We start from the raw sequence: 18865 nt of genomic DNA on the forward strand, positions 1-18865 counted from the left end.
CTTATGCAAAAACTATTTATCTTTGACTGAATATACTTGCCCACTGAATTTTTATCGGTCGGTGGGTCGAGTGGCAATTTCATTTAATTTTTATTGCACTTTGCCGCTAAGGTCCTTTCAGTCTGCGAAACTTGGCCGTCTCCTTCTAGTGCACATGCAATAAGTTGCACTCCATTAAGCGGTTTTTAATATAAAAGTGCTGGCAGGAAAAGCGGGCAATCGTCGAAGATCTTTGGACTGAAAGCAGTTACATTTTCATTGGGGGTATTTTTTTTTTCTATTTCTGTTTTCAAAGGCAGCCAGCCCTTGGCGGAAAGGCAAAACTGCCTTGGCGTCGTCGATAATGGCAATTGAGTGTTGCATTTGCTTTGATTTGCTTCTGGCTTGGATTGGACTTGGATTGCAATGTAGTTACGATGGCTTGGCTCTTCCATGGGTCCTCCTATTCGGCGGGGCGCATTTCGCATTTGGCATTTTGTTTTTATGCCCGCTAAGCTTTTGTTTGCCTTCGCCATGCTCCGCTTGGCTTGGTTCCCTTGGTTGTAAATGCAGTTGCAGTTGCAACTACATCTGCAGCTGCTTCTGTTAGCGGCTTACGCCGGTTTCGATGCCCCGATTGGCTACACATTCACCGCCTCCGACCTTCCATACCCTTTGGGGCAAGCCCCATTGGCAGCGTTTGAGAAATGTTATAGCGGCTTTGGGATTTGCGGTTTTGTGTTATTGCTGCTGCCACAACCGCTGAGTGCCTTTGGGCGACGACTGGCGCCTTGCTTTTGTCAATTTGCTTGGCGCTTTCGTTGCGATTTGGCGCTGGCAAAGCCGCATTGCACATTGCACATACGCACTGTTGCCGCAGGACGGCCACAGTCCCAAATGAATTCGATTTCCGCCAATGGCTGATGCACTTACTCTCCAACGGATCGCTCACGGAAAAAAGGGTTTTGTTCGTGGAATTAATCAAGTCGGTCTTTATTCTAAATTGAGTGCGCTGCTGAAGATTGTTCTGCCTTTTGCAGGTTAGGATATACAAAAAGTATTTAGTTTATTAAGTCAGAAGGGGACTTTATTACATGTATTCTTAAATAAGTCAGTTTTCCCTTGCTACATATAAACTAAACGCAAAAATGGATACTTTGACCACCTCTTAATACCCAAGCCCTAATTCTTTAAACAAAATTTCGATGATATTTATGCAGGAGTCATAACTTTTTGCTGGTTTCAGCTGGCAGTGGCAAGGAAAATTCAATCAATGCCGCAACAAAGCTGAGGAAGCCTGGCAGTGGCCCAGAAGCCACTGGAATCGCAGTGACCCTCCTTTTCAGTTGTCCCGCCCAGCAGGTCACTTATATTTCAGCACTAAATGCTCCACAACACAATTCATTTTTGTGCAATTTCCCGCTGTGTTGCAAGCTGACACTCACCCACACCACCGCATACGTGCAACACCCATATAGCACCCATATAGCTTTTATTTTTGGTTATTTCTTTTCTTTATTTTTTTTTTTTTTTTTTTTTTTTTTGTTCTGACCGCCTTTCTGGCTTTGGCCAGTTTTGAGCTGCAGCAATAGCTGCTTGAGCTGCGGTTAGCTTTGCTTTTTGGCTCTTTTATGGCGGGCTGCGCTTTAGATTTTTGGATTTTTTATATGCGGCCCTCCTCGTTGGCCGTATTCAGTTTGGTTGTTTTGTTATATATATATTTACAGAGCTTATCTTTGACCACACGTATGTTGGCAGAGCAAAATTGTTTTTGAAATTGAAAAATTGCAATACAAGCTGGCTGGGCCGGGACTTGGGGGTCTGGTCTGCTTGGTGTGGTGGTGAATGTACTGGGGACGTTGTAATACAAAATAATGCGAACTGAACCCCTCTCCGTGACCCCTGACCCCTGGACAGAGCACTCTACTCTTGGCCAAAAGCGCGGCATTTTTCTTTTGGCTTTTAGTTTTGCCTTGCGCCCATTTTTTGTATAGCTCGCCTGCCGCTTGCTTTTATTTTCTTTGTTTAGCATTTTCATTTTTTCGTTTTTTTCCAGAACTTTTTTGTATTTTTTGTAAGTTTTCCTTCTTGTTTTGCTATGAAATATGCAGTCAGGAGCGAAGAGCACAGTAAGAAAAAATGCTTTTGTACGCTGGCATCTTTTTTCTACATACATCACATATATATATTTTTTGGGTTTTCTTTATTTGTATATGTTTTCTTTTTTCAAGGATGCTGCAGGTGCTTTGGGTGCATCTGTCCAGAAGTTATGCACATATTTAAATAAAGTACTTCGAATAAAAGAAGATAGAATAATAAATAAATGATGGCCAGGAAACACATAATATTACGATTATTATTATAGCCTGGTTGGTGTTACATGTCGCCATGCCAACTGCTGCATGGATAGAATTTAATCTAATTAGCATATTTGCCTTGTGGGCAAATTCATTAACTCTTTTTCAAGCCCCAATCAAAGTCTGTTTGATTAATCTTTTACCAAATCGAAAGCCCACCATATCCAATCACCAAGGCAAGCCAATAACGGCCGAATAAAATTTTGGCAAATTTCTGGACACGTTTTGGTGTAAACATGGGCACGAACATTTTGTCAGGCATCGCCGACCGAAAATGGCAAATAAAATCAGCAAATAAATGAAAAGCCTGACAATTTGTTGATGGTTTTTCCATGCCGATCGGCGTTTTGGGCTTAGATGAAAATTAATTTTCAATGTTTTCCCGCATCTCCATCTCCGGCCATGTGTGTGTGAGCGCTGTTTTGGTTGAAAATGAAATAATTTTAATTACGTTTGGCTGCATGCGAAAATTGGGAAAATTTCTCGCTGCCGCTGTGAGTCGGTCATAATTATGCAACGCTGCAGTGCGAGATTTTTAAAGCGTCATTGGCCTAAACCAATGCGAATAAGGCACTAAGCCCCGACATTTTAGCAAATTGTTACACGAATGATGCGGCGCGGGGTCAAAGGCGACAAAGCATAACGGAATTAATTGTGCGCATTAAAAGGGATTGCACAAACATTAAAAAGGGATTTCTGGAAACGCATTCAAATGCCAGAAACAAACCAAACCAAATGCGATAATGAGCAATTCACTTGCATAATGCCCGTTCGCGGTTTGCAATACCTCATAAAAAATTCAACACAACAATGTGGCAGCGCAGTGCTGCAATACACATACATACGTATGTATGCATACATATATATTTATATACTATTTAGCCGCATAAATATCTAAATCAATTGAAGGGAAGTGTTATTGATTATCTTTCACTTCCACGCTTGTTTGCAATGGTTAAGCGTTTGCGGGCTGCACGGCTTAAATAAATAACTTGCGTTTATTGTTTTAGACGAATTAAGCCTCTTTAAATTATGGGCTTAAAGGGTGGCAGAAATGGAATCATTTGGTGCCAAGTAAACACACTAAATTTACTTTCATTAAAGCATGCTAAAATATGTCACATTCTGGTAAACAAATACCTACGTAATATATTTAGTTAACAGTATTTTATTTTGGGGTGGCATGCAAAGCCTGAGAATAAAAGAGAATATTTCTACAATATTAATTTCTCAACCCTAAACGATTAAATGTAAGTAGGTCGCATTTAAAGCTTATTAAGATAATTTGGCAAACTGTTGCAATCTAAAGATCATTACCAGCCCTTTTGCAACCATTTAACACATAAATCTATGGCTCCGATTTCGGTTTTGATGGCCACAACCACATAGATTCAGTTTCGGTTTCAGATTCAGTTTCGATAGCGATTCGAACATCTCTCCATGGCAAACAATCGGCTATGGTTAGCCGGGCCAAGTATTTGATTAAGTGCCAGTTGAAAATTGAATGATTGTACTCCGATACAAGGAGCGCCTGCGATACGAATCCGAGTATCTGGTGGATGCGTGCTGACAACGTCCGTGGCTTCGTATAATTGCATGTCGGCTTCCGACGCCGCTGGATATGCAACAGTTATCTTACCCTAGCCTGGTGTATACCCTTTCTCCAGGGCGGGTCATAATAGTTTTGTATAAGTAGGGTTTCAGGTGTCTACGACTTAAAGGTGTCTGGATGTAAAGTGTCCACCATTGAAAAGCTGTTGTAGTCAGCTTTAAGGAAGTTTTAAAAACATTTCTAAGCTGTAGTGACGACTGGAGTTGAATGTGACTTTTGTATGCCATAGAAAAGCGTTCTTTGAAAGGGTAACGCATGGTGGTAACGCATTTCTGCCTACAATCTGGGGAAACCACCATTCGTTTTCATAGTACTTCCGCATTCTGTCCAGTCGAAGCGACAAGGGGCAAACGATGAATGCGTGGCATTTAAAACAATATAAACGTCGGCCGCGCACGAAGACGACGGCAGTTGGGGGATCCTGGATGCCAGGCGATGGCATGGGGATAGGTCCTGGCCATCCAGACTATCCGTATCCTTTGCACGGCCAGAAGCATGACCACCAATTAACGCAAGGCGATGCTTCCTTTTCCGCTGGCAGCATAATGTGCGCGCACACGTCTGTCTCCGTCTCTTTCGCCGCTTCTATGCCCTTCTCTTTTCGTCTGCGTGGGTGCATTGTGGTTTTCCCGCACACACACATACACACACACACACACATGTCCGTGGAGACGAAATCTAGCAAAACCACACGGTGGAGTCGCGCCATAGTTCTGCGCTGCAATCACGCGAGTTAATTGTGCGCCTGTTTCGGGTAAATAGGTAATTTATTATCTTGCGATTATTGCAGCGGATAAAGCAGCTGATAGCGCTGCCAACTTGGCGCAGCGGGCGATCTGGAGAGGGAGGCGTTGCCAGATCAACCGTGTGATCAGTGTTGTGTTGCGACAGTAGAGCGCGAAATTCAAAATTAAACTTAAAATTAAACCGTTGAATTTTAATTTAATTTTAATTTTGATTCTGGTTACTGGGAGCGCACAAGTCTTTAAGAAAGGGGAAAAGGCACAAAGGTCGAGGACAGACCAAATATCATCCTCTCACCGTGCTGGTGCCTAAGCAGAGGCTCTGGTGTCCGAGTCGAGGCGGTACAAACCTCCATCCGTAAAAGCCAGGGGGAAATCCGTGGCCTACGTGGGAACCCCTTTCTAAGGCTGGTGCTTCGCCTAGGTAACCTTAGGCCATCTTTCAGTTGATGGACAGCGCAGTGGGGGGCAGTCCCCCTGATCGGAACGACCCGTTCAGGAGGAGCCCCCGACTTTCGAGATCCCCCACCAGAGGAGTCGGTAACCCGACCCATGGTGACGGAATCTCGGTCCCGTCGGTGGCAAGGGGTGAGCACGCAGGCCCCCAGCCGCCGTTGACTAGCGACTGCAGCGATGCTGTAGAGGTGGAGAACTTGGCTCCTACAGCATCTACGACCGCGACAAGTCAGAAGACGATGGACCACATCGCCGTGCCATCGCAAAAGACGGGAGGGAAGTCCCCAGCTGGTTCCCCTCATCGGTCTTCGGACCTGACCGCGGCTCTCCAGAATGAGGACCTGAGGGGCATACTTACCAGGATGAATGGCAAGATCAGCACCTTGCTATCCGCATTCGAGACCCAACGGCACGTGACACGAGAGACAAAGGGCATAGCTTCCGAACTCTCAGCCCTTAACAACAGGGCGTTAGAGCTGTACAAAGGTACTACTAGCGAGCACCGCTTGAAGAGCAGTGCTACCCAGACGGAGGTACAAAAGCCTACCAAAAAGGCTCCTCAAAATGCACAGGTACCCAAGGTGCAAGTGCCAAAAATCCAGGCGCCCAAGCCGAGCAACCCTACGTTGGGTGGCAACGGTGAAGAAAAGGCAACATCCAGACCAAACGAGTCCAAACCAGGCAGCTACGCATCTGTCGCCAAGAATGCTAGCACGGGTGTAGAGTGGACCAAGGTGAAGCCTACGCGCCTGCGTAAAAAACCGGAGGCACTCATCGTAAAAAAGACAGGAGAGGCTTCGTACGCAGAGATGCTTCGGAAGCTAAGATCGGACCCGAGCCTTAGCGAACTGGGCAGCCACGTGCGAAAAATCCGGAGAACGCAGAAAGGTGAGCTGTTGCTCGAGGTAGAGGGGAAAGCTTCGGAAAGCGTCCCCAAGTTTAAGAGCGACCTGGAAGCGGCGCTCAATGACTTGGCCTCTGTGCGCACAGGAGCGCAAAGAATAGCTCTATCTTGCAGCGGATTGGACGAGGCTACGACAGCAGAGGAGCTCCACAGCTGCTTGGTCGCCCAATTCCAGGGCCTGCAGATAAATCCTGAAGATATCAGGGGCCTTCGCAGAATGCGGGATGGCACGCAAATAGCCTCAGTGCTGCTGAACGCGAACGTTGCGATACCAGTCCTTAAACAGGGCACCATAACCGTTGGATGGTCAAGATGTCGTATCACCCAGGACGTTCGACCCACGAGATGCTACAGGTGTCTCGGCTATGGGCATCGATCAGCAACCTGCAAGAACACTGACAGGGCAGACTGCTGTCTTAGATGCGGTGAGCGTGGGCACAAGGCAAAGGGGTGCGTTGCAGCACCAAAATGCCTGATCTGCAGCAGCGAGGTGGACAGAAACCACTCGACGGGTAGCTTTGCGTGCCCGACCTACAGAGCGACCCTAAAAGAAGCCAAGAGCCACCTTAATGCGCACTCATATTAGCGTAGTACAGCTCAATGTCAATCATTGCGCAGCAGCTCAGAGCCTCCTGGCCCAGACTGCGGCTGAGCGCAATGTAGACATCATGCTCCTAAGCGAACCCTACGTCTCTGGTAGCGGACAATCGTCCATGATCCTTGACGAGACAGGTAAAGCAGCTATCAAATGCTGCAGCTCTCTCCACGTCGAGGAACTGGCTGCTTTACCTATGCGGGGTATCGCTTATGCGAAGTTAAAACACGTGCACTTGTACAGCTGCTACGCTCCGCCGAGCGACACCCCCGATCAGTTCGAGGAGTTTCTGGAGGCGCTCGTGGACCATGCGAGAGGGCGAAGCCCGAAGGTCATTGCCGGCGACTTTAATGCCTGGGCAGTGGAATGGGGCAGCAGGACATCCAACACCAGAGGCCGAGCTGTGATTGACGCCATGGGAATGCTGGACCTTATACTGCTGAACGACGGACGGAAGCCGACGTTTAACAACGATAGGGGTACGTCCTTTATTGACGTTACCTTTGTCAGCAGAGGGCTAGTAGACAACAATAACTGGATGGTCCATGACGACATGACGCTGAGCGACCACGCCCTGATCTCCTTCAGTCTCTCCCCGGAGGGCATGCCCAGGAGACGGCAGAGTAGAGCAGTCGGGAAAGCATGGGACACCAGGAAGATCGATGAGGCCATGCTGGCCTATCAGATCAATTCCCTGGAAATCCCAAGTGGGGACGCAGAGAGTATGGCGGCAGGCCTCATGAATATGCTGGGAAGAATCTGCGACGCAATCATGCCAAGGAAAAATAAGGCACAGCGCAAACCACCCGTTTACTGGTGGAGCGCCTCCCTAAGCCAACTACGGTCTGATTGCCTCAGGGCTAGGAGAATGGCGCAACGAGCCAGAGGCAGTACCCACCACGCGGAACTCTTGGAGGCTTTCAGAAGGAAACGTCTAGAGTTCAAGCACGGCATCGCGGCTGCCAAAGCGCGGTCGTTTAAGGAGCTGCAGGATGGCGTAGACAGCGATACCTGGGGCCTCGCCTACAAGCTTGTTACCAAAAAGCTAAGGAGGAGAGCGGCAACCCCATCCGACCCGGGGGTCCTGGCTAAAATAGTAGGGGAGCTATTCCCAAAGCAGACCACACTATGGAGGCCAACAGAGGCAGCCCCTGCCCCAGATTTTCCGTGCGTCACAGAACTTGAAGTCGCCGAGGCAGCCAAGCGCATCAAACCCAACAAAGCCCCTGGACTAGATGGTATTCCTGGAGCTGTTATAAAAGCAGTGGCGCTGGGTAGACCTGAAATCTTCAGGGCCACCTTCCAGCAATGCCTTCTGGACGGAATCTTCCCAACAAGGTGGAAAAGCCAGAAGCTAGTCCTGTTGCCGAAAGGCAAGGGACCAGCACATGCTGCAAACAGCTACCGCCCTCTATGCCTACTGGATATAGTAGGAAAACTGTTCGAACGTATCCTGTATACCAGAATAGAGGCAATCACCGAGAGCATCAACGGCCTGGGAAGTCATCAATATGGCTTCCGGAAAGGTAAGAGCACTCTGGACGCTCTTTCGGCCGTTTGTAACATCGCCAAGACCGCTATTTCTGGTGATAGATGGTTAGGGGGCAGGAAGGAATACTGCGCAATTGTGACTCTGGACGTAAGGAACGCTTTCAACACCGCCAGATGGCCCGTAATCCTCGCGGCCATGTACCGTATGGGGATCCCGGAGTACCTAAGGATAGTCGTTGGCAGCTACTTTAGGGACCGGGTCCTATGGTACGATACGGAAGATGGCCCAAAAAGATACCGAGTTTCGGCAGGTGTTCCCCAAGGATCGGTACTTGGACCAATCCTATGGAACATTATGTACGATGGGATCTTGGGCATCAACAGGCCCGTAGGAGTAGAGCTGCATTGTTTTGCTGACGATGTGGCAATCACAGCTGTCTCGAAAACAATCGCAGGGTTGGAAGACAAATGCAACTCTACGATCGGTGCTGCCATCCGCTGGCTCGAGAAAGCCGGGCTAGCAATAGCGGCTCACAAGACCGAAGCAGTCCTACTAAGCAGCAGGAAAAAGGTGGAGAACATGCTGGTCTCCGTCAAGGGTACACAGGTGACCTCTCAAGAGTCCCTAAAGTACCTGGGGGTAATGATAGATCGCAGACTATCGTTCAAGGACCACGCGAGCCACGCCAGCAAGAAGGCAGCAATCACAGCCTCTTCGTTGGCGAGGCTTATGCCCAACGTCGGAGGCCCAAGACACCCGGCCAGGAAACTGCTGGTGTCAGTAGCAAAGGCTTCGCTACTATACGCTGCACCAGTCTGGAGCAATGCCACTGGCAGGGTCTCATACCTGAAAGGAGCTCGTTCGGTGCTACGGTCAATGTCTCTGAGGCTCATTAGAGGTTTCAGGACCATATCCGAAGACGCGGCGCTAGCGCTGGCAGGCCTGCCGCCGATTGATCTGGAGATCAAGGCTCTCAGCCTAATGCGGAGTGGCGCTTCCAGGCAAGAGGCACACGAGTGGCTATTAGGTGAATGGCAGAGTAGATGGCAAACGTCGCGACGGGGGAGGTGGACTTATCAGCTCATCCCAGAGATGACGGTTTGGGCAGAGTGCCAACACAAATGCTTGGACTACCACCTAACCCAGTTCCTCACGGACCATGGCTGCTTCCGGGCCTATCTACTCCGGTTCCGTCACGTAGAGTCAGCCCAATGCTTGTTCTGCGTCGACGGTGAAGAAACAGCAGAACATGTGCTAATGCACTGCTCCAGGTTCACGGCGGAGAGAGAGCAGCTAAAGACGCTGTCAGGTTCCCCGTTCAGCCCTAGTGGCTTGTTCGCGGCTATGATGGCGAACAGGGGGGCTTGGGAGCGGGGACACAGCATTATCATTAATATGATGAAGCGTGTCCGATCAGACGAGATGGCCAACAGAGTGGATGTCTAAGCCCAAACTGGTGTCCTGGGTGACGGCGGGCGAAGAATTCATCCTCAGCGTCCCCGGCTCGTCGTAAAAGGCGACTAAAGGGTGGAAGGAGGAGCCCCCATGGACTACACTGAAGGAAGGGAGTGCGACCTGGCCTCACATCCTGCTCACCGAAGTCATACCTTGACTGGCAGTCCCGGTGAGCGAGCAAGGACTGTAGAGCACGCGGAGGTTTTTGTTTTAGTACGTAGGCATAATTCCAATAGGGCTTATGAATCGTGCATGCCACCTACGGACGGTAGGTGGTATCTTTAGAAGATTTTAATTTTCCTACCGTAAGTCAAATAATAAAAAAAAAAAAAAAACACATGTGCGTGTGTGTGTAGACGGCGGTGCATTGTGTGTTTTCACAGGAGAATGCAATTTAAATTGCATTAAAATTGATTGAATTCATGGGGCGCAGTTGCCTGGGCCGCTTTTCCCGCCGCTGACTACATGCCAGCAGACTGGGCATCCTGTCAATGGATCTCGGGATTGCCCTTTGCCCCGGCATCACTCCTTCAGCTCCTTGCTCCTTCGTCCTTCGAGTGGGTGGTGTTTGTTTTGTGCGCCGTTAAGTGGGCAGCTTGCTTTAAAAATTGTTTATACACAGACGTCTCAGCATTTCACACTACGCACACATGACCCCAATTTAAGAGGACTCATGACTTGCCTTACTTTGGCTTACAATAGTGTTTGTGTTGTTAATGCATATATACTTTATTAAAAATTACAAATTTTATGTCATAAATCTTAGGGCTGTGAAAGCGTTTACAATAAAACCCCATATCGATTTATATGTTTAAAGCAAACACAAATACAAATGAAAGTCTATTATAAAGTTATTACCAACAATAAAGATTTCACGGCTAAAAGCCAACACCTGTGCTCCCTGGAAAAGTATATTAAACCATTTGCACCTCTCTGCGTTGGGTGTATTAGAAAGTATTTTATGTCGCTTATTGCATGATGGTTTCTTTGTGGGAAAATGCCATTGTGCTGGCCGGCACTTGTCCATCACAATTCCATTAGCGGCTGGTTAAAGTGAACGACCATAATTTGCGTGTGTGTCACAATTACACAATTATAGCAATCTGGCCGACACGAAGACGGCTCCCAGGACTCGAACAAAAGCGTACTATACAATATTTATTTTCCCACGATTATTTCGCCAGTCAGTCAGCACACCATCCCCTTCAGCTCGCCGCATTTTCCTGATGCTGATTCTTTGGCGGTGGACTTCTTTTTGTGTGCGGCTTTTAATAAATGCATGTCATGTGCACGGCGGTGGCAACAAAAATGGCAACAACAAATAAAAACAAAAAAAAAAAAAATGGAGAAAAAACACTAACGGCTCGTTGACCGCAGCACTCAACAAAGGTAGCAATTTAAATGGCCAAAAGGATGGGGACCACTGATGCACTACGAAATAAAATCGCAATAAATATAAGCGAAGCTGACATAAATGCGCTATTTTAGTCTGATTAAACAAAGGCCGCAATTAATTTGCCAGCATTGAGGCGATTATAAGGCCTTGCCGATCGGGGATCGGGTTTGGGATTGGAATTGGGATTGGCATTGGTATCCGGGCTGCAATGGCAAATGGTAAATGGCCAATGAGCATATGCATTTATTTTCAATTTTCCGCGGCAGTTGCAGCGCTCAGATGCTGCTGCAGCGCAACAATTAATGCGCATTAATGAATTATTAATTTGTGTACGCGCCGCCGTCGCCCCCAAAAGTATGCAATTAAATTCTATTTGTTAATTTATGGCCGCATCCAAATATGCATTGATTATGCAAATGGAATTGGTCTGGCCAACGGCTCTGGTTTCAGACTCTGGGCTCTGATTCTCATTCTGATTCTGATTCGGATTCAGATACTGGAAACTGGCCCTGGGAATGCCGGCTTTAATCAGAGCGGATTTCATCTGTTTTTTTTTTTTTAGGCGCATTCGGTTGCGTTTTATCTGCGTCGCTTTGTTTTATTCATGATCTCTTTTTGCAGCGAAACAAATTGTTAATGTTTAATTGCATTTTTGATATTTGCCTTGGCCCGCTTGAGTCGGCTCTTCGTCCGAAACGACGTAGCACTTAATTTATTATAATTAGAGTTAATCTTACGTTTAATTACATTTAATTGCCTTTGCACAGGAGCCCAAAAAGCAGGCGGAGGTGCGCCAGTGATTTAATGTAATGAATAAACAGGCAGCTCCACTGAGCACCGAGCTGCCTAACTGGGCGACAATTGGACAATTTAACAGAAGGTGACAGCTGTGGGTGTGGACAGCCCCGAGGAGATAAGATAAGAGATTTTAGATGTTATCGATTACTCGGCCAGAGGCCACCGGAGTGGGTGGATAAGCTGCAGGTAAAATCAGGTGGGTGGGCTCAATTAGAAAGGTAATGGTTCTGCAGCAAAAGGGGCCTCACTAAACGTGCTGAGAAATGAATACACATACATCAAGGACTGTAAGTGTGGGAAAAGGAAAAATAAGTGACTCTATACTAAAGGGCTTTAGTTCATTATATTTATTATAAGTTATAAATGGAAATGTGTAAGAGACAATACTTTTAATAAAAAAAACCCATTAGGTGTGTCGAATTTTAAGGAGAATCAATCTCCTGTTTTCAAAAGACTTAAATTCAAGGGGTGAATCCCAAAAATCAATGTATTTCGGAAAGTAAGGCAATTAAATTAAATGGTTTTTACTATCTTTATCGATAACATCAATGTAATGACATTAAGCATAGACCAAAATAGACCTAATGATTACATGAAGATGAAAGCTTATTTTCTTGTAAGAAATAAATGAAAGTTTGTAATAAATTTTGATGTCTAGATGTGAAAAAATGCAGATCGATAAAACCATCATTAAAGTGTGTTAGCTTGGGAATAGCGCAAACCGCCTTTGGACAGAGTACATGGATCTCCCAGAGCGTGGCTTTCAGCTTTTAACGCCATTTTTATAATCTTGGCAAGTTGCAAACTTTTCGGGCGCGTCGTCGTTTTCTAAGCTTGCACCCACGCAAGTGCAACATCGATAAGTTTTCGTTGTAGTTCGCTGGTCTTTCTCTTGCCCTTTCCACGACTCCACATCCCCACCTTCCCGATTTCTCGATTTCCCACAGACAGCCCACTTCCGGTTTCGTCCTCTTGGATATCCTGTCACCGCGGTGAAAAGGGGATGGGGTCGGTGGGCGAAAGTGTCCATTAAGCTCAGCCATTCGGTTGGCAAGCTTTTTGGCCAGCCAAGTGCTGGCGGTGCTAAAACATCTGTACCGTGTGCGCCGTGGCGTGTCCGATGGCCAGGTGAGCTTGCTTCGCCGTGGAGATGCATGTGTATCTATGCATCCGTAATTCACATGCTCACAATTTGAAATTGTAAATTTTGTGTCTTGTTAGTTGGGTAGCTGGGCAAATTGGGGGACTGAGGACCTGAGAACGTGGGGACTGGCGACTGGAGACTGCGGACTGGGTAAACGTGAAGCGAAATAAAACAACGAACAAAATCAACAAACATAAGGTAAAGTGCTGATTTGTTGCTGTTGTTTTATACGCTCTCACTCCCTTTCTCGCTTTTTCTCGACTGCTCGTTGTTTTCATTGTTTGTCGAGTAAAACTGTTACTTGTTTTTTCAGGCTGCCATTTTTGCTTATTTTAGACCGCACATATTCTCACACAGACGAGCACACGTAAAAACAAAACACAAACACAGAGATACATTTGTAGTGCAGGTAGCAAAAGAATAATGTGCCGTAGATACCTCCTACGCCCAAGACGTTCCCATTTCCATTTTCAACTTTAACTTGAACTCCAACTGAATGCTGGTTATGGCAAACTGAATACGGGATGCTCGCAATTTATGCCCACCGTATTTGTTTATACAAATTTAATGAATACACACTGTGTGGCAGCCAGGCAGCCATACCATTGCATTGTTGAATCTATGTAAGTACATATATGTGCCCAAATATACATATATCCGGAACCCCAGGCGTTCCTAGGGTCGTCTATACTTTATGCTCCTTTTCGAGCCGTGCGTTTTGCATACGGCGGAATATTCGGAGTGCTGGGTAATACACAGCCTGCAAGGCATCCTGTAAAATGTTAGAGTGATGTGAAGGTGCAAGCTGCCGGGCAATAGTTGCATTAAACAATTCACGTGCCCCAACAATGTCTGGAGATGGCTGCCCCACGATGAAATGGGTGAAAGTTTCTCTTATCCAACTGAATTGCTCCTCCTGCTTAATAGTTTTCCCATATGTGCATATTAAAGCTGATGCCCTCATTTTTCTAAACACCTTACAAAACTATTTGAGCTAGTAAAAAACTCAAAAGACGAAGAGTATTTACTCGTATTATATTATAACTTTATTCCTTAAGTTCGTAACATTCGAAATAAATAGTCCTTTGTTGTTCACAACTTAGCCGAAAATGTATTTCACAGCAAAAGTGTTCTCAAGAAGACGAGCAAGAACTATTCGTTCGTCCTGTCTAACTATTTTTAATTTTCCAAACACGTTTTCTTGGTGGAAAAATCCTTTAAAAAATAAAACAAGAAACCGAGAAAACAAATAGAAAGTCGTGGCTAGCAAGAGAAAAAAATTGTTGCAACTAGTGTAGTTTGTTTATGTTAAATGCGCGGTATTCATGTGTGTGTGCTTGTGCGTTTGTGAGTGTGTGTTGAGGGAAAATGGCAACAGTGTTTGCAATGGTGTGGGTGTGCCAAAACTTTAGCTTAGCTTAACGCGTGTCCTTGTGCGCTCGTCACAGCTTGTAGTTGTAGTTGTTACTTTAAACATAGACCGCAGGCAAGAGAATTGAAGAGGGTGAAAAGCGGGAAGGGATCTAGAAAAAACCCACAGGGGCGGAAAGTGCAGTGAAGGGGCAAAGGAGGGGCCATGTGACTGACAGCACACTGCGAAGAGAAAACTTTGCGTTTTGCCTAAGTGACGACGTGCGACAAGCGGCGGCAGTTGGCCAAAAAAGAACTGGCCAACACTGCAAAAAATGTACTTAACTGGTATATACTTATATGCTATACTTCCTTATAATTGAATTTTATATAATAATTTTAAAAACCAAAGCCAAAGCTAGATCTAAAGAGATTTAAAATAGAATTAAAGCATACAGAAAAGATTAATAACTTTTATTATTATCAGCTAGTTGAGGAATGGCAATTTTGTCGCTATAATCGAAAATTTTTTAATGACGTTTTGTCCTCAGCTAGTTGTCATATTTTTCTTAGTGGAAAACATTGTTGTCCCACACACTTGCTACTTGCAACTGTGTTTGTCCTCCTCCCGCCAGGACTTTTAATATTTAAGGAAGCCTGGTTCTGGCCAGGAGGCTCCCATCGTCCATCGTCAATCGTCCGTCTGCCGCTGCTGCGTTTGCTTGCCTCACTGGCTGCCAACAGCTAGAAAGCAGTGGCAAAAGCAGCAACAGCACCAACATCGACTCACACACACAGCAACATGTGTTAAAAGTTTTTGTTGCAAGGACTTGGTTACACCTCTGCGGCTGGCTGTGAATCTAGATTGCTGCAACAAGGAGTTGCCGGCGCCGGTGCTGCTGTTTCCTTTTAGTTCGGCTTCCCCCAGCTTTTTTGCAAGTTTCGGTAAACTTGCCACTTGGCCAAAAAGCAGAAGACTTGTCCCCGCCATGCTCCCAATGGAATGTATCTCAATGTGTGGTAAAATAAATTTACAGCTTGACCGAAAGGAAGCAAGATAGAAGGACAGACAAAGGAGTAGAAAAACGTTCTCAGAAGCACAACGAATGCGAAACACTCTTAATACTTGTTACTGTCTCATTATGTCCTTAAAGAAGTATATATTATTATGCATCTCTTTGCTCAATAGATAATTATCATAAATTAATTATGTAATTATTTTCTGTTAAGTACAAAGGCAATTACTATCAAGCCAAGTAGATGGAAATCAACATTCTAATGCCCCGCCCACACATTGCACTTATACATTCGAATATCTTACCTGATGAATAATTAACGGATAACTTTTTAGCCTGCCAAAGGACAAAGCAATCCTTTGAGTACCCATTGGTCAGTTTGATGGGCGCCACATTCCAGCCCAGTCCGTTCGGTTTCTGTGGTTACTATTTGAAGTTTTGATTAATTAATGAGTGAAACCCATCTGAGGTTCGCCCGCCAGAGGTTGAAAAAGGTCTCAATGACTTGGCTCTGGCAGGCTGTAATTTCGTATTGCTTGCTATTCATTAGCAGGCCATCAGTAACCGTATCCAATTTGAGCCTGACGCTCCAAATTCGATTCGTCCTCAGTTTAATTGAGTGTTTGATTTAATTATAGACCATTTAAATGCCGTTGTGCTGCCGCTGTTGGTGCTGCATCATTAAGCATTGATTACGAAAGCTGATTAATTAGTTGCCCTGCCCGCACACATAGGCATGTTGATGCCATGGCACACTCTCTCACACACACACACACACACACGCCTAGTCCTATTTATGACAATTCATCAAAAGTGCGTTATAATTATGTAATTGTTGCTCACAGCGCGTCGTATTCGCATGCAAATTGCGTGTGTTGTCGGGCTAATTGTGATTGCAGGGCTCTGGTTTGCTAGTTTTTTTTTTTAAGCGGTTAGGAGAAGTCAAATTTGAGACCAGCGCCAAAAGCTTTCCGATGCACCATCACCAACTCAACTTTTAATGACAAAACGTTGAACACCGCTTGGCCCTAACTTTGCCCAGCTCATTTCAGCTCAGTTCACTTTGGAAAAATTTCGAAATTTCGATAAAAATTCGACCTAAATATTTGATAAGCAGTTAGTTCTCTAAATCGCCGTAGCTTCACTTTAGAATATTCATCTTTCTTTCACCAAATTATCTTGAACACCCTTTAAAGTGCACACATTTAATTAGCCGAATTTATTTTCGACAGTGTGTGCTCATCATCAGGGAGCGGTGGCCACAGAAACCGCCGTCTCATGATTTAAATTTAATGCAACTTTTGCTTTATAGCCAAACTGTCGCGCACACAGACACACATCACACAGAACCCCCACCCACCCACACACACACATTAATGTAAAAGCTATAAAGTCATGTGCAACACCATTGCCACTTCCGGGCGGTGGCAACAGCAGCAAAACAGGAGCAGCTGCAGACCCAGGAGCAGGAGCAGGAGCGGAGCAGGATCAGCCGCCGGTTCGGGACTCTCTGGCAGCTATTTGGTCACTGCACTTAGTGCACTTCCTTTGCTCGCATTGCTGGGGTTTTTCGCCAGCCAGGGAAAAGGGGTTAAGGGTTTTTTAAACTTGCTACTCATTTCGGATTGGGGTAGTTGGAAATAATACTGCATTATTACTTATACTTAAAAGAAATCAACAAATTAAAATTAATAAATGATAAAATGATTATAAGATATAAGGAAACTGAAACAATACATCTATTGCAAAATCTAAAATACAACAACTAATGGGTATCAAATCGGCCATTCCTGATTAGTTTTAGACTGATTCTGGTGCAGCTGCTCTCGTTGCTGCCGCCTGATGAAATGCCATGCTTGGCGGTTGAGCGTTGAGATTTTGTAGGAACAGAAGACCGACAATCTACACCACACACGAAACTGCATGTGTGTGTGAGTGTCGTCCTGGGCTTTTGATTATGTGTGTGTGAGTGATGGAATTTTGCAGTTTTAGTTAATGTTTAGCCAGCGCTATTTTGGCCCAAAGAATGTCGCGTGGAGGAGCCAAATACTTTGACAACATCACCAGTTACATTTTCTATATGTGCACACTATATATATATATGGGGAAAGTAAGGAAAAAGAGTCCGCGAGTGTGTGTGTGTGTGTGTGTGTGCTGACGAAAGTGGTTTAGTGCTATCTTCATTTCGGCATTGGATTTGCCATTAGAGTTTGGCCAAGCGTGTAAATGAAATTTGATAAGATTAGGCTGTGCAATTGTTGCAGTGCTACCCATGTGTCCCATTCTTCATCCTTTGAGTGGATCGCCTTGCAAAGCGAGAGCTTTCCTTGAGTGGTATAAGAGTGAAACCGTTGGAAATTTTGAAAAAATCCCATTCATGCCAAGCAAAAGTTTTCGCGTTCCACAATTCATTCGGTTTTTTTTTTGCTGGTTTCGGGCGCATGTCTGGCGAAACCACGCTTTCGAAATCGAAAAGAGAGCCAGAGAAAGCCGAGAGAAAGTTCAGAGAAAGCGTGAGAGATGCGAGCTTCGGGTCTCGTGGTCCCATGTCAACTTACATGCTTACACCCCATTGTAGTAGAGTTTTTTTTGTAAGCGGTGTGATGCGTGATTTTGATGGTGGTGTAGGTTAAGTTGTAGCGGTGCCATTTTTTAGCCTACACCTTGAGGAAATCAATCAGGAAATTCTGATTAATTAATCACTCAGCTGGGCTTACATTTTGGGTTTAATAAGTAGGACATTAGAGTTTCTTAAAACGATGCCAGAACCCGGAAATGGTTCTATTGGTCTTTTATTCACCTATACGGACTTTATATATTTAATTGGGTTTATAGTCTTACTGCATGAACTTTAGCCAAACATTAGTGAAGTATTCATTGTAATCTGTGATCCTTGACTGGCTGCCTTGACCAGCGAAACTGCAGTAAGTGCGAGATGCTCTTGGTAACCGCTTTCTGAAACTCTCATTCATCTAGGTAGATGCGATTTTGAAGAGAGGCAGACATCGTGAGTTCGATGGAAACGCAAAAGAGAGGGAAAGCAAAAGGTTCCACAGGAATGCGTGGTGGAATATGTTTTTAGAAGGTTCGCAAGGGCAAAAGGGTGTTGAGGTAGGACTGGACACCCACGGCAGGGGGGAAGGGAAGTGGAAAGTCGCAAATAAATCATGATCGGGATTTCATATTGATATACTTCCATCATCATGGCAGCATATTCAAAAATATTGGTTCAAAAAACAATAAAAACATTTGGGATCCTTTCAAGTAAGGTATAAGATGATTTTTAATACAAGATATAGTCAACAAGGTGAATACTTTTCATAACTTTTAGTATTATTATCAATAGATAAAAATAAGAAGTGATTTATTTTTTCATTCACAAACATCTTTTTTATCTTTTGCCCCTGGTAGTTTATATTTCGTTTTTAAAACTTGACAATTCAAGTTCATGAAGCGTTTGAGGTAAGCTTACCTACCACTTGGCTTCCACAGATTGACAACCAAGACGACTTTTGGATTTTACAACCAAAACTCTTATACTCTGGCCCTTGCCAGCCGTTCTGGCTTT

The 18865-nt window shown here is 45.2% G+C and overlaps 1 long non-coding RNA gene across 1 annotated transcript, besides 2 other annotated features; it reads left to right on the forward strand.

Moving 5' to 3' along the window:
* Positions 1 to 4758: 4758 nt before the first annotated feature.
* Positions 4759 to 9928: a mobile genetic element.
* A 1523-nt stretch (positions 9929 to 11451) lies between these two features.
* Positions 11452 to 11492: a mobile genetic element.
* Positions 11493 to 16340: 4848 nt separating this feature from the next.
* Positions 16341 to 16952, forward strand: lncRNA:CR45561 (long non-coding RNA:CR45561). Its single transcript, NR_125138.1, has one exon. It is a non-coding gene; the product is annotated as a long non-coding RNA:CR45561 (long non-coding RNA).
* Positions 16953 to 18865: the final 1913 nt, after the last annotated feature.

The sequence above is a fragment of the Drosophila melanogaster genome, chromosome 3R (genome assembly GCF_000001215.4).
Source record: "Drosophila melanogaster chromosome 3R".
Taxonomy (NCBI): Eukaryota; Metazoa; Arthropoda; class Insecta; order Diptera; family Drosophilidae; genus Drosophila; species Drosophila melanogaster.